Source organism: Artibeus jamaicensis, unplaced genomic scaffold (assembly GCF_021234435.1).
Source record: "Artibeus jamaicensis isolate MK-2021 breed Jamaican fruit bat unplaced genomic scaffold, CSHL_Jam_final contig_519, whole genome shotgun sequence".
Lineage (NCBI taxonomy): Eukaryota > Metazoa > Chordata > Mammalia > Chiroptera > Phyllostomidae > Artibeus > Artibeus jamaicensis.
Window position 1 is genome coordinate 8,427,220 of NW_026521871.1, and position 13,232 is coordinate 8,440,451.

General features: G+C 38.5%; 1 protein-coding gene and 1 pseudogene across 1 annotated transcript in view; both read left to right on the top strand.

The window, feature by feature from the left end:
• The first annotated feature begins 167 nt into the window (after positions 1–167).
• Positions 168–13,232, top strand: part of DNAH12 (dynein axonemal heavy chain 12) — a 229,017-nt gene continuing 215,952 nt past the window's right edge. Inside the window, exons 1-2 of the mRNA XM_053669550.1 lie at positions 168–233; positions 12,794–12,838. The gene's annotated coding sequence lies outside the window, so the exon portion shown is untranslated. The remainder of the gene's footprint in view (positions 234–12,793; positions 12,839–13,232) is intronic.
• LOC119043366 (non-POU domain-containing octamer-binding protein-like) lies at positions 944–3,510 on the top strand (annotated as a pseudogene).

The following is a 13,232-nucleotide window of genomic DNA, read 5'->3' on the forward strand; positions in this document are numbered from 1 at the left end:
ATGGAAAAATATAGAGGTTCTAGAGTGAAATATTAAACTCCATGATTTTACCGAAAGTGCAGTTAGAGGATGAAAGGGAAGGTGCGCCAAACCGGAAGTGGCTGGGTGGTGTAACTGAGTCTGTTTCACTGAAGGAGGCGGTCCCTCGCTAGGACTGGAACCGCCTACCCGCTCTTCGCAAGGTACTGGGGCTGAACTGCGCGAGAGCGCCCAGCGCTGAGGACTCCACCCAGGTTGTCACCCCGGCTCTGGGCCTGAAAAGTGTTGCTCAATTACTCTGTACAGCGTTTCCCACGCTGCTCGCCCTCTTTCGGGGTGTGGCGGGTTTGCCTCAGGCCGAGCAAGCGCGGACACGCGGAGCTGAGCCTCTGTGGTAGTTAGTAACAAACGAACAATACACAGTAACTATTTAGTTAGCGACGACTATGCTAAAAATGTCTTTTACAGATGTGAGACCCAGAGAGGTTATTTTACTTGTTCAAGGTTACACAGACAATGCAGAGTGAATGACAGGAGATCGAGAATAGCCAATAAGAAGAAATAAGTGTAGGAAAGCCAAAGGAACAAAATATTTCAAGAACCAGTGATTTTGTGTTTAATATAATTAATATTCTGTGATTAATTAAAGGGGAAAAAAGCCCTTGGAGATTCAAAGAACAAATCGTGAAGTCGCTTCTCTGGTCAAATGATGTATTTGTATATACTACCTTTTTCTACAAGTAAAATGTTAATTGGGTATCTAATAATAAGCTATACCTTTCTCCCTGGTTTACCATGAGGAAAATAAGCCTTTTAAATTGTACTGTAAAAGAAGGATGAATTTTTCAGTCACTCGAAATTTCTATTCCTGTCCTCCCCTGCCCATACCCCCAAGCATTTAACAGGTGGTTGGACACTGATGATACATGTAGTCCAAGGTTACAATATAGGGATAAAAGCCAATATGTTACATCAACTGACTGGCCTAAGGAAGGAAGAAAGTAAGTTTTAGTACTCTAGTTTATAGTACCTACATGTAGCAATATAAATTTAAAAATGGCATTTTTCTTATCCTCATTATTTTTCTTTATGCAACTTTAAAGAACTCAATATTAAATTAACTTAAAGATAAAGCCCTATTAGAAAATGTGACTTTCCTCATATGTGATTTAACTTAACCCTATAGAAGAGTTGTAATCTTGGTTTTGAGACAGACACCTTGAAGCAACATACTTACTTCTTTCAGAGGTCTGTGGGGGGGGGTTGTATTTTTGAAAGATTAAAATATATCTATAGTGAAAAAAGTAATCCTTCTATGCCTGACTCGTATGCATATTCAATACAGGGTTTGGCACAAATAACGCCCCCCATTTTTATTACAAAATCATTTATTACAAAATCATATGCATTCTGTAACATAACAATAAAACATTCAAGCACACCATATGACATTTTAGGTGAAGTGTTCAAATTAAACCTATAAATTAATACACTCATATTATTACACTACCAACCATACTCAAGCAGGCCTTACTTCTGCTGGACACTGTATTTATGAGTATATACCCTTCCACTTTTTTACACAAATAACATTATAGCATACTTATGGTTCAGTACCTTTCCATTTTCATTATCTTTTGTCAGTTCTTTCAAGAGAAAATCTCTGAAATGTTCTGAAAGTGCCACAACTTCCCATAGAAAGATTAATTTAATTTGAACTCAACAGATGTGAAGATAATACACAATAAATGATATATTTGAAGCTATATATTCATGAGAAGTTATAGCATATTATATACGTAATATAAATTATATAATTAAAACTTGAGATTGAAAGGCCAAACCAATACTATGCTCTGATACCAAAAGGAGAAGGGGCTAATAGAAATCTGTTTATTCATGTATTCTCAATCCATATGAAGAAACACAAGCTAACTTTTTACTAAGCAAAAGTTAGGGTTGATGGAGTTATTCTTGTTACTTACACATTATTTGTAAAGATTAGTGTGTGAAGACTGGTTTCTTGTGATTACCTTCACTTTGGTTAATAACATCAGTTAACATCATAGGTCATTAATATACCTCTATCTCTTATGGTAGAAGAGATAGAGGTATCGCTTCTATTGGTAGAAGCCATGTAGCATCACTATTAGAGAAGACAACAGCTGGTAGAGGGGTTCAAAAATGCAGAGCAGTAAAACCTTTAATTTGGAGAAGCAAAACCATGTTCCAAGGAAGCATCACCAGCATCACCACTAGCAGCACGAACAGCACCAACAGCAGTTGCAGCAGATGCCCTGCCACCATCAACATCTGCAAATGGGCAACAAGCCAGCAGACAAAATGAAGGTTTGACTATTGACCAGAAGATTTTTAGGAAACCAGGAGAAAAGACCTTTACCCAATGTACCCAGGTCTTTGTGGGCAACCTTCCATCTGACATCACAAAGGAGGAAAAGAGTAAACTATTTGACAAATATGGGAAGGCAGATGAAGTCTTTATTCATAAGGATAAGAGCTTTGGCTTTATCCACTTGGAAACAAGAACTGTAGTGGAGATTGCCAAAGTGGAGCTGGACAACATGCCACTCCATGGAAAGCAGCTACGTGTGCACTTTGCCTGCCATAGTGCATCCCTTAGAGTTTGAAACCTTCAGTATGTGTCCAACAAACTTCTGGAAGAAGCCTTGTCTGTGTCCACCCAGGTGGAGAGGGATGTAGTCATTGTGGATGTTTGAGGAAGGCCCTCAGGAAAAGGCATTGTTGAATTCCCAGGGAAGCCAGCTGCTCGGAAAGCTCTGGGCGGATACAGTGAAGGCTCCTTCCTGCTAAGTACATTTCCTTGGCCTGTGACTGTGGAGCCCATGAATCAGTTAGATGATGAAGAGGAACTTCCAGAGAAGCTGGTTATAAAGCACTAGGAGTGGGAGCAGCCACCTAGATTTGCATAGCCTGGCTCCTTTGAGTATGAGTAAGCCAAGTGCTGGAAAGTACTAATGAGATGGATAAACAGCAGCAGAACCAAATGGACCACAACACCGAGGAAGCAGATAGAGATGGAGGCTGCTCACCATGAGCACCAGGTTGTGCTGATGAGGTGTGAGGAAGAACTTTGAAGGATGGAATTGCTACACAAGCAAGAAGTGCGAAAATCAAAGCAACTGGAGCTCAGGCAGGAGGAGGAGCGCCTGTGCTGTGAGGAGGAGATGCAGCAACAGCAGAAAGGGTTCAAGGAATCTTTCCTGATGCAAGACAGCAGGAGGTATGGATGGGCCAGGTGGCTACTATGAGAGGTGCTATGGTCTATACAACGGAGGTGCCATGACCCTTGCTTCTGTGCCTGTTGGTACCCTAGCTCTTCCAGGACCTGCCGCTATGATGCCAGACGGAACCTTGGTATTGACCCCACCAACTGCTAAACACTTTGGCCAAGCTGCTGCAATGGAAGGAATAGGGGGAATTGGTGGAACCCCTCCTGCATCTAACCATGCAGCTCCTGGAGCTGAATTTGCTCCAAACAGATGTTACTGATACTAATAAAATTGCATTGTCTAGTTTCCTAAAATCCTTAAGACAAAGACCCTTTTTGGACTAGCTAGAATTCTACCCTGGAAAGGTGTTAGGGGTTCCTACCAATAGTTAGGTCCTCCCTACCTGTACTACTTCTCTAGGGAGTATGCTGCAGGCAGAGGGCAAGGGAGGGGCAATATTTAACAAGTCAATTCTGTTGTATATCGTTTAATACATCTGTGTGGTGCATTCCTGAAGTCTTGGATTATTAAGGGCCTGGGAGGGAGGGAACAATGGCAAAGTGGATCCAGTTAGAGACCCCATTAATCTTGATCATTCCATTCTTTGTTTTATCCTGTTCTATTTGCTTTCTTATTCCCCAGAGACACTGCCACATATATCACAAAACCCACAAGCATCTCCCATTGAACTTACCCTCATCACTCCATCCATTCACACTCAGGTAGGATTTCAGGCAGTTGTCTGCAGAGGTCACAGATAACATACATATGGTTCTATTATATCCCATGTATTATCCCTTCATATCCTCATGAGACATTTTCTGTTAGAGATTGTGATTTTAGTATATCTAAAAAAACTTTTTTTATTAATTTCCCTCCATCTTCTTCTTGGAAAAGAACAACCAAAGAATGGCCCTTTTGTGTCTGATGTTGCTATTCAGTTTTTCTTTTTAAAAAAATATATTTTATTGATTATGCCATTACAGTTGTCCCATTCTCCCCCTTCATTCCCCTTCACCCTCCACACCCCCGTCCCCCACCATTCCCCCCTTTTAGTTTATGTCCATGTGTCACAAGTTCTTTAGATTCTGTATTTCCCATACTATTCTTGCCCTCCCCCTGTCTATTTTCTACCTTCCATCTATTCTACTTATTCTCTGTACCTTCTCCCCCCTTCTCCTTCTCCCACTGCCCTGTTGCTAACCCTCCATGTGATCTTCATTTCTATGGTTCCCCTCCTGATCTAGCTGTCCTCTTAGTTTGCTTTTGTTTTAGGTGTGGTTGTTAATAACTGTGAGTTTGCTGTCCTTTCACTGTTCACATTTTTTTATCTTCTTTTTCTTATTTTTTATCTTCTTTTTCTTAGATAAGTCCCTTTAACATTTCATATAATAAGGGCTTAGTGATGATGAATTCCTTCAATTTGACCTTATCTGAGAAGCATTTATCTGCCCTCCCATTCTAAATGAAAGCTTTGCTGGATAGTGCAATCTTGGATGTAGGTCTTTGGATTTCATGACTTGGAATACTTCTTTCCAGCCCCTTCTTGTCTGTAAGGTCTCTTGAGAAATCCACTGACAGTCTGATGGGCATTCCTTTGTAGGTGACTGTCCCCTTTTCTCTTGCTGCTTCTAGGATTCTCTCCTTCATTTTAATCTTGGCTCATGTAATTATGATGTGCCTTGATGTGTTCCATATTGGGTCCAAGTTCTTTGGGACTCTCTGAGCTTCCTGGATTTCCTGGAAGTCTATTTCCTTTGCCAGATTGGGGAAGTTCTCCTTTATTATTTGTTCAAATAAGGTTTCCACTTGTCACTCTTCCTGTTTCCCTTCTGGCACCCCTGTCATTCGGATGTTGGAGCATTTAAAGATGTCCTGGAGGTTCCTAAGCCTCTCCTCATTTTTTCGAATTCTTGTTTCTTCATTCTTTTCTGTTTGGTCATTTTTTTCTTCTTTCTGGTCCACTCCATTGATTTGAGTCCCAGTTTTCTTTCCATCACTACTGGTTTCCTGTGCATTTCCCTTTATTTCACTTAGTGTACCCTTCATTTCTTCCTCTAATTTGTGACTAAAATCAACCAGTTCTGTGAGCATCCTGATCACCAGTGTTTTGAACTGTGAATCTAATAGGTTGGCTATCTCTTGGTGGCTTAGAATTATTGGCTCTGGGGCTTTGAGTTGTTGTTCTGCTTGAGTCATAATGCTTCGGTCTGTTTGCGCCTGTTATGTACGAGGGGCGGAGCCTTAGATGTTCACCAGGGTGGGGCCACCCAGGTTGCTGGGTTGTGACGCTGTATGTGGAGGTGGGGTCAGAGAGGGGCAGTGGCGCTTGTTCTGCTCTCTCTTAGATTTCAGTCCCCTCTGCTGCTTCCCGTAAGCAAATTGGGCCATTTTGGTGCTGGTTCCCGGGTGTGCGGGCTTGTGTACCCTGCAGGACCTGGTAGGTCTCTCCAACGAACTCTCTGTGAGCCTGGTAGCCTCTCCTGGCACCTCAACCCGCAAAAGTTTTTCCAATTGGTGCTTTTAGGCTTTAATTCCCATCACTGGGGCCCTGGTTTGTGTGGTCTGTCTCACTGCTCTCTCCTTTGCCTGGTTTATCTGCAAAGGAGGCTTTATGTGAATGTGTGAGTGCGGTCAGCCAGCTGCCTTGGGCCCTCACTGGGTCTGCCCGTTGCCACCCCAGGCCTGGGATCTGCCAACTACTGCCTGTGCGCCTAGGTCGGTCCAGCAGCCACCTCTTTTTTCCTGCTGGGACCTCTCTCCGCCAGCCACTGGTGGAGACCCCTGTGCTGATTCCTCCCCTCTTTACCGTCTGGCTGAATGGTTCATTGTTGTCAGACTTTTGTACAGTTCAATTTTCTGTTTGTTTTGGTTGTGTTTTTGTTACTAAAACTTTGTTATCTTTAAACTTGGTTGTGTGAGGAGGCACAGTGTTTCCACCTATGCCTCCATCTTGGCTGGATGTCTCGCTATTCAGTTTTTCTTGATAGGCCTAGTACAACCTTAGGAATAGGGTTGTTGTATGTTGGATGTTGAACAGTAATTCTTAGACTTGCCTACCTTAGGTAGCTATGCTGTGCATTTTTTAAAATTGGTGTACCATGCTTGATTTTCCCTGACCTCTGGAGTTTTTCTGGAAAATGAAACAGTAATGCAGCATCAACTTATTAAAATACATTTAAGCCTTTAAAAAAATCCCCCTATCTTTTTTTAACTGAAGGTCAACATGATACTGAAGTATTTTTTTAAATTTAATTATTGTTCAAGTAAAGTTTGCTACTGAATTTTTGAGTGATAGCACTCAGAAATTTTGAGTGGTACCTGGTAATATGACTTCAGGGTTATCTAGTTCCTTATATATTTAAAGTTTAATAATGTTTTTTTGCTTAAGTGACCAATATCTTCTATTTATTTATTTACTAAAATTTTTTTAATTTATAATGTTTTTCAGTTTTATGGAGATACAATTGACATATGATATCGCATTAGTCAAAGGCATACAACATAATGATTGTTATATGTATACATTCCCAAATGATTACCACAATAAGTTTAGTGAATTTCATAGTTAACGTTTTTTTCCTTTTTCTTATGATGAGAACTCTTAGGATTTACTCTCTTAGCAACTTTTAAACATACAGTATAGTTGATTAACTATAGTCACCATGCTACACATTACATCCCAGAACTTGATTATCTTGTAACTGGAAGTACTTACTTTTGTTTTTTTTTAGGATGAATATCATAATAAGCCATTTTAATTTATATTTTGAGTTTGGTTAGATTACTGTGAAAAAAACTTAATTAGATACAAATAAGTCATTAAACTGGCATTGCTGAATGTGTTGGAAGTTCTTACTTTTTGTCTATCTTCAACCTTTTCTTGCACTCTCCTGCCCTGCCACTTTCCCCTTCCTCTGGAAACCACCAATGTGTTGTCTCTCTCTATGAATTTAGTTTTCTGTAGATTCCACATGTAAGTGAGATCATATAGTATTTGTCTTTGTTTGACTTATTTTACTTAGCATAATTTTTGTTTTATGACTGAATAGTATTCTATTATATTTATTTAACTGTATCTATACATTTAACATTGTCTTTATCCACTTATCCATTGATGAATACTTACAATTAGGTTGTTATTATGTCTTGGCTATAATATAATCCTGCAGTGAACATGGAGGTGCAGATCTTTTTTTGAGAGAGTAATTTCATTTTCTTTGGATTTCTTAGACTTTCTTGATCATTTGGTAGTTCTATTTTTATTTTTTAATATATTTTATTGATTATGCCATTACAGTTGTCCCATTCTCCCCCTTCATTCCCCTTCACCCTGCACACCCTCTCCCCCACCATTCCCCCCCTTTAGTTCATGTCCATGTGTCAAGTTCTTTAGCTTCTACATTTCCCACACTACTCTTGCCCTCCCCCTATTTTCTCCCCACTGTCTATGCTACTTATTCTCTGTACCTTCTCCCCCCTTTCCTCCTTCCACTCCCCTGTTGCTAACCTTCCATGTGATCTCCATATCTGTGGTTCTGTTTCTGTTCTACTTGTTTGCTTAGTTTCTTTTTGTTTTTGTTTTAGGTGTGGTTGTTAATAATTGTGAGTTTACTGTCATTTTACTGTACATGTTTTTGATCTTCTTTTTCTTAGATAAGTTTCTTTAACATTTCATATAATAAGGGTTTGGTGATGATGAACTCCTTGAACTTTACCTTATCTGAGAAGCACTTTATCTGCCCTTCCATTTTAAATAAAAGCTTTGCTTGATAGAGTAATCCTGGATGTAGATCCTTGCCTTTCACGACTTGGAATAGTTCTTTCCAGCCCCTTCTTGCCTGTAAGGTCTCTTTTGAGAAATCCACTGACAATCTGATGGGACCTCCTTTGTAGGTGACTGTCCCCTTTTCTCTTGCTGCTTCTAGGATTCTCTCTTTAATTTTAATCTTGGGTAATGTAATTATGATGTGCTTTGGTGTGTTCCTCCTTGGGTCCAACTTCTTTGGGACTCTCTGAGCTTCCTGGACTTCCTGGACTTCCTGGAAGTCTATTTCCTTTGCCAGATTGGGGAAATTCTCCTTTATTATTCGTTCAAATAAGTTTTCCACTTGTTGCTCTTCCTCTTCTCCTTCTGGTACCCCTATAATTAGGGTGTTGAAATATTTAGAAATGTCCTGGAGGTTCCTAAGCCTCTCCTCATTTTTTTTGAATTCTTGTTTCTTCCTTTTTTTCCATTTGGTAGTTTCTTTCTTCCTTCTGGTCCACTCCATTGATTTGAGTCCCAGTTTCCTTCCCATAGTTATTGGTTCCCTGTGCATTTTCCTTTATTTCACTTAGCATAGCCTTCATTTTTTCATCTAATTTGTGACCAAATTCAACCATTTTTGTGAGCATCCTGATCACCAGTGCTTTGAACTGTGCATCTGATAGGTTGGCTATCTCTTCATCACTTAGTTGTATTATTTCTGGAGCTTTGATCTGTTCTGTTGTTTCGGCCATTTTTTTTGTCTTGACATGCCTGTTACATATGAGAGGCAGAGCCTTAGGTGTTCACAGGGTATGGGCAACCCATGTTGCTGCATTGTGATGCTATATGTAGGGGAGGGTAGGGAGAGGGAATAATAGTGCTTGCTCCGCCCTCCACTGGATTTCAGTCCCTTCTGCTGCTTCCCCCAAGCAAACTGGGCCCTTCTGGTGCTGATTTCCATGTGGTGTGCTTATGTACATTCTGGGACCCTCTGGGTCTCTTCAACAAACTTTCCCGAGAGGCTGGAAGTCTCTCTCAGCACCTCAAGCTACACAGGTGTTTTCAATCCATGTTTTGAGGCTTTATTTTCTCATGCTGGTGCCCTGGGTTGTGTGGTCTGTCTCACTCCCCAGTTTCTTTTGGTTTATCTGCGCATAAATGTGGGACCACCTGGTCTGCCTGCCACCTTGTGCCCCTCCACAATCTGCCACCTTCCTGGTTCTGCCTGCTGCCATCCTGCACCCGGAGTCCCTGTGCTGCCATCTTGTGCGCCCGGGGTCCACCAGCCACTGCTTTTTTTGCTGCAACCCCTCTCCATCCAGCTGCCCAACTCTGCCCCTCCTACTGGTCCAGATGAATGTGTTTATTTTAACTTCTTGATTGTCAGACTTTCATAAAGTTCAATTTTCTGTCAGTCCTGGTTGTTATTTTGTTTCTAAATTTTTGTTGTCCTTCTTATGGTTGTGTGAGGTTGCATAGTGTGTCTACCTATGCCTCCATCTTGGCTGGATCTTTCTTATATTTTAATATATTTATTGTAATTTATAATGGTGACATTGTTTATTATGTATACTATAATGTATAGAATAGTATATATAATATGGCATATATTATATATAATTTATATATTATGTATTAGAACATATATGATATGTTATAAATATTATAATGTGTTATATATACTATTGTATACTGCTATATATACTATATACTATGTGCTATGTATACCATACATAACAAACTATATATGTTACAGTATATATAACATTATATATACTATACTGTATAGAATAGTATATATGATATATGATATAAGTATATGATTTAATATAAGATATAATATTAGTATAATAGCAATAAAAATTAGTTTGAAGAAATTCAAAGAACCTAGGTGAAACCTATCACAGTTTAGCTCCATGAAAAACTCTCAAGCATATGAAGATACTTAAGAGTTTTTATTGGAGCTTATTAATTTTTTTTCTGTAACTCATTTATTTAATAAATAACTCATTTATTTTTTCTGTAATCCCCTTTTTAATTTTGAAATGAACCATACATAGTATAAAGTATAGAAAGTTAGTCTTATAAGTTCTCTTAGCATCTTCAACATTTCTATTAAGAAATAGAGGAAACTTTTTGTATAGTATTAGAGAATCACATTTTGGTGTCATATCCCTGAAGGGCTCTTAAATAATGAAGGTTTTGTGATTATATATCTGCTCTCATAAATAATCTGCTCCTATAAACAATATTTCTAATGCTTAGATTCAGAAATAGAGCTTTTAAGGAAGAATTTTCAGCTTCAAATTAAACATGTTCACATAACTAACATGTTTTTCTTTCTTTCAAAGCAAAAGACTAATTAAAATCCCAGCTGCCTCTTTTGAAGAAATCAATAAGCTGATCCTAAAATTTATATGGAAATTCAAAGGACCTAGAGTAGTCAAAATTACTTCTTTTTATAAAAGAACAAAGTTGGAACACTAACACTGTGCATTTAAAAAACTATAGCCATTCTTACTAAAGCTGCACTAATCAAGACAGTGTGATATTGGTATAAAGACGGACATGTAGATCAATAGAATAGAATTGTGTGTCAAGAAATAAACCCTTACATTATAGCAAGTTGATTTTTTTTCACCAACAATGCCAAAGCATTTCAGTGGGGAAAGAACAACCTTTTCAACAGATGGTACTAGAACAATTATATATGTATGCAAAAAAAAACCCCAAATAAAACAAAACTTGGATCCAGACTTCTCACCACATACAGAAATTAACTCTAAATAGATCATAGACTGAAATGTAAAACCTAAAACTAGAAGAAAACATAGGAGAAAATCTTTGCAGGTAAGGGTTTGAAATCTTTCAGCAACTTTGGAAAAGCAGTTTGACAGTTTTCGAAAGGGTTAAACACAGACTTATGATTCAACCCAGCAGTTTCACTCCAGATTTTTATCAATGAGAAACGAAAATGTATGTTCATCCAAAGATTTGTACATGACTGTTTGTGGCAGGATTATTCATAACAGTCCCAAATTGGAAGCAATCCAGATGTCCATCAACTGGTGAATGGATAAACCAAGTGTGATATGTTCATATAATGGAAAATTATTCAGCAATAAAAAGGAATGAATTTCTGTTACATACTACATAAGAATGAACCTCAAACATATTATTATTAAGTGAAAGAAGCCAAGTCTATAAAAATATGATTCCATTCATATGAAATTTTCAGAAATTGTAGAGGCCAAAAGCAAATAAGTGGTTGCCTGGACCTGGAGGTGGGAGTGAGGATTAAGTGCATATGAGCCCAATGGAAATTTTTGCAGTGATGGGAATATTTTAGAACTGGATCTTGGTAATGACTGCATAACTCTATAAATTTCCTAAAAATAATTGAATTTTATATTTTAAAATGGTGAATTTTAAGAGCATGTAAATTATATACACATAAATTATGCTATTAAAAAAGGTATACATTGTATTAGGGTTTAATGAGGGAAGCAGAACCAGTAGATTATATATTCCTTGTATGTATCCATATGTGTGTATGTGTATATATGAATTTATTACATGGAATTAGCTTATGCAGTTGTGGAGGCTGGTTAGGGAAGTCCAAGGTCTGTAGGCAAGTCCAAGGCTATCAGGAAGGGAAAATCCAGAATCAGAGAGTAATTGTGGAGGAAGCTACTGTTTGGAGTCAGACTCAGGGCATGCCTACCCCTTCTTTTTAAAAGGACTTCCACTGACTGAGTCAGGCCCACCCTGATAATCTCACTATTTATTAGGGACTTGAATTGTATCTGCAGAATCTCTCCACTGTTCCATTAGATTAGTATTTGGTTAAATAACTAGGAGAAGATTTGTACATGTTGTAAAAGAATGCTGTCCTTTCTTTACTTCTTGTAAGGATATGTCAAAGAACCATCATCATACACTTATACAAGTGTTTTGTTTTCTACAGAAAGATAGCTTTCTTTTACAAGTTACAAGTATATTTAATTTTTTCATTAACTCACTCGAATGATACTTTTTGAGGACCTACTGTGTGCCAGACACAACAGTGTAGGGCTATACTTTTATTTAAAAAAAAATCTTTTCATGGTAACGGGCATATAGCAGGTGCTTCAATATTTGTTGAATGAGTATGCCATCAGTACACTCCCAGGATTTATTCATCTCCCTATTTTATTGGTGCACATAGTATTTAGGCTGTTATTATTAAGATGAGTATCTGTTGTGCAGCCCCAAGTAGCACAGCTTCATATTTCTCTAAGCATACTCACAAAATTTACACACCTTAACGTTTTTCTGCCAAGGATTTCCTGCAGGAAAAGTTCTGTGTAAATAAATACCAAATATAGAAACAAGATACATTATATTGCCAATTAGTTACAATACTTATAAGGAAGTTATATTGGGGGCACTTGAAGACTTGATACTCCAAAAGTGAATGGTCACATAAATCTACTTTCCAACAGATCCAAATATCTAGTCTTGCAGTTTTCCACCATTTGAAGATTCCGATTCACTGGACCCCTCACAAGGGAAGACAGTTAGGTTAAAAAAAATCCCATTCATCCAACCCTTCATATACATGAGTAATGAATTATTGTTGTGGCAGGTAAACCTAATCTGTTGCAGCTCAGCGACTGCCTCTCCAGGCAACCTTTACCCAGTCTCTCCAACTGCAACCGCCACAGTTTCTATGGCGACAACTTAGAGTCTGGGAAGGCTTACCGCCTAGCTCGGCTGGGAGTCGGTGGGGTTCCTAGGTTTCGCAACTCTTTTTCCCTTTTTCTTTCACCAGAAGAGAAGAAGTTCACTGAACATTTTCCTCCTATCTGCGCAGCGGGTAAGTAGTGAAAAACAGGTACTTTCTGATCCTCAGCTTTTCACCCCTCCCCCAGGCCAGGAGATCACGAATTGATCTGCAGAAATACCTTCTTTCTCAAAGCAGAAATCTCCAAATTCTGTGGGAATCCGCAGTCAATGTGGTTGGTGTCACAGATAATTGTTCAGCATTTACCTGACATGTTAGATTGTCTATGAGTTAAAATGTAAATAAAAATATACCTATTTTTGCTTGATTATAATACCACTTTCTAGGAAGGTAGCAAGACTAAGATGCCATATTGATATTTGAATATTAATGATACTAAACTGGTTTGTGGGGAGAGAGATTATACATCAACAACTGGATTTTTTTTATTGTGATTTGCATCTTAGGGAAAATTTGAACTCAGATT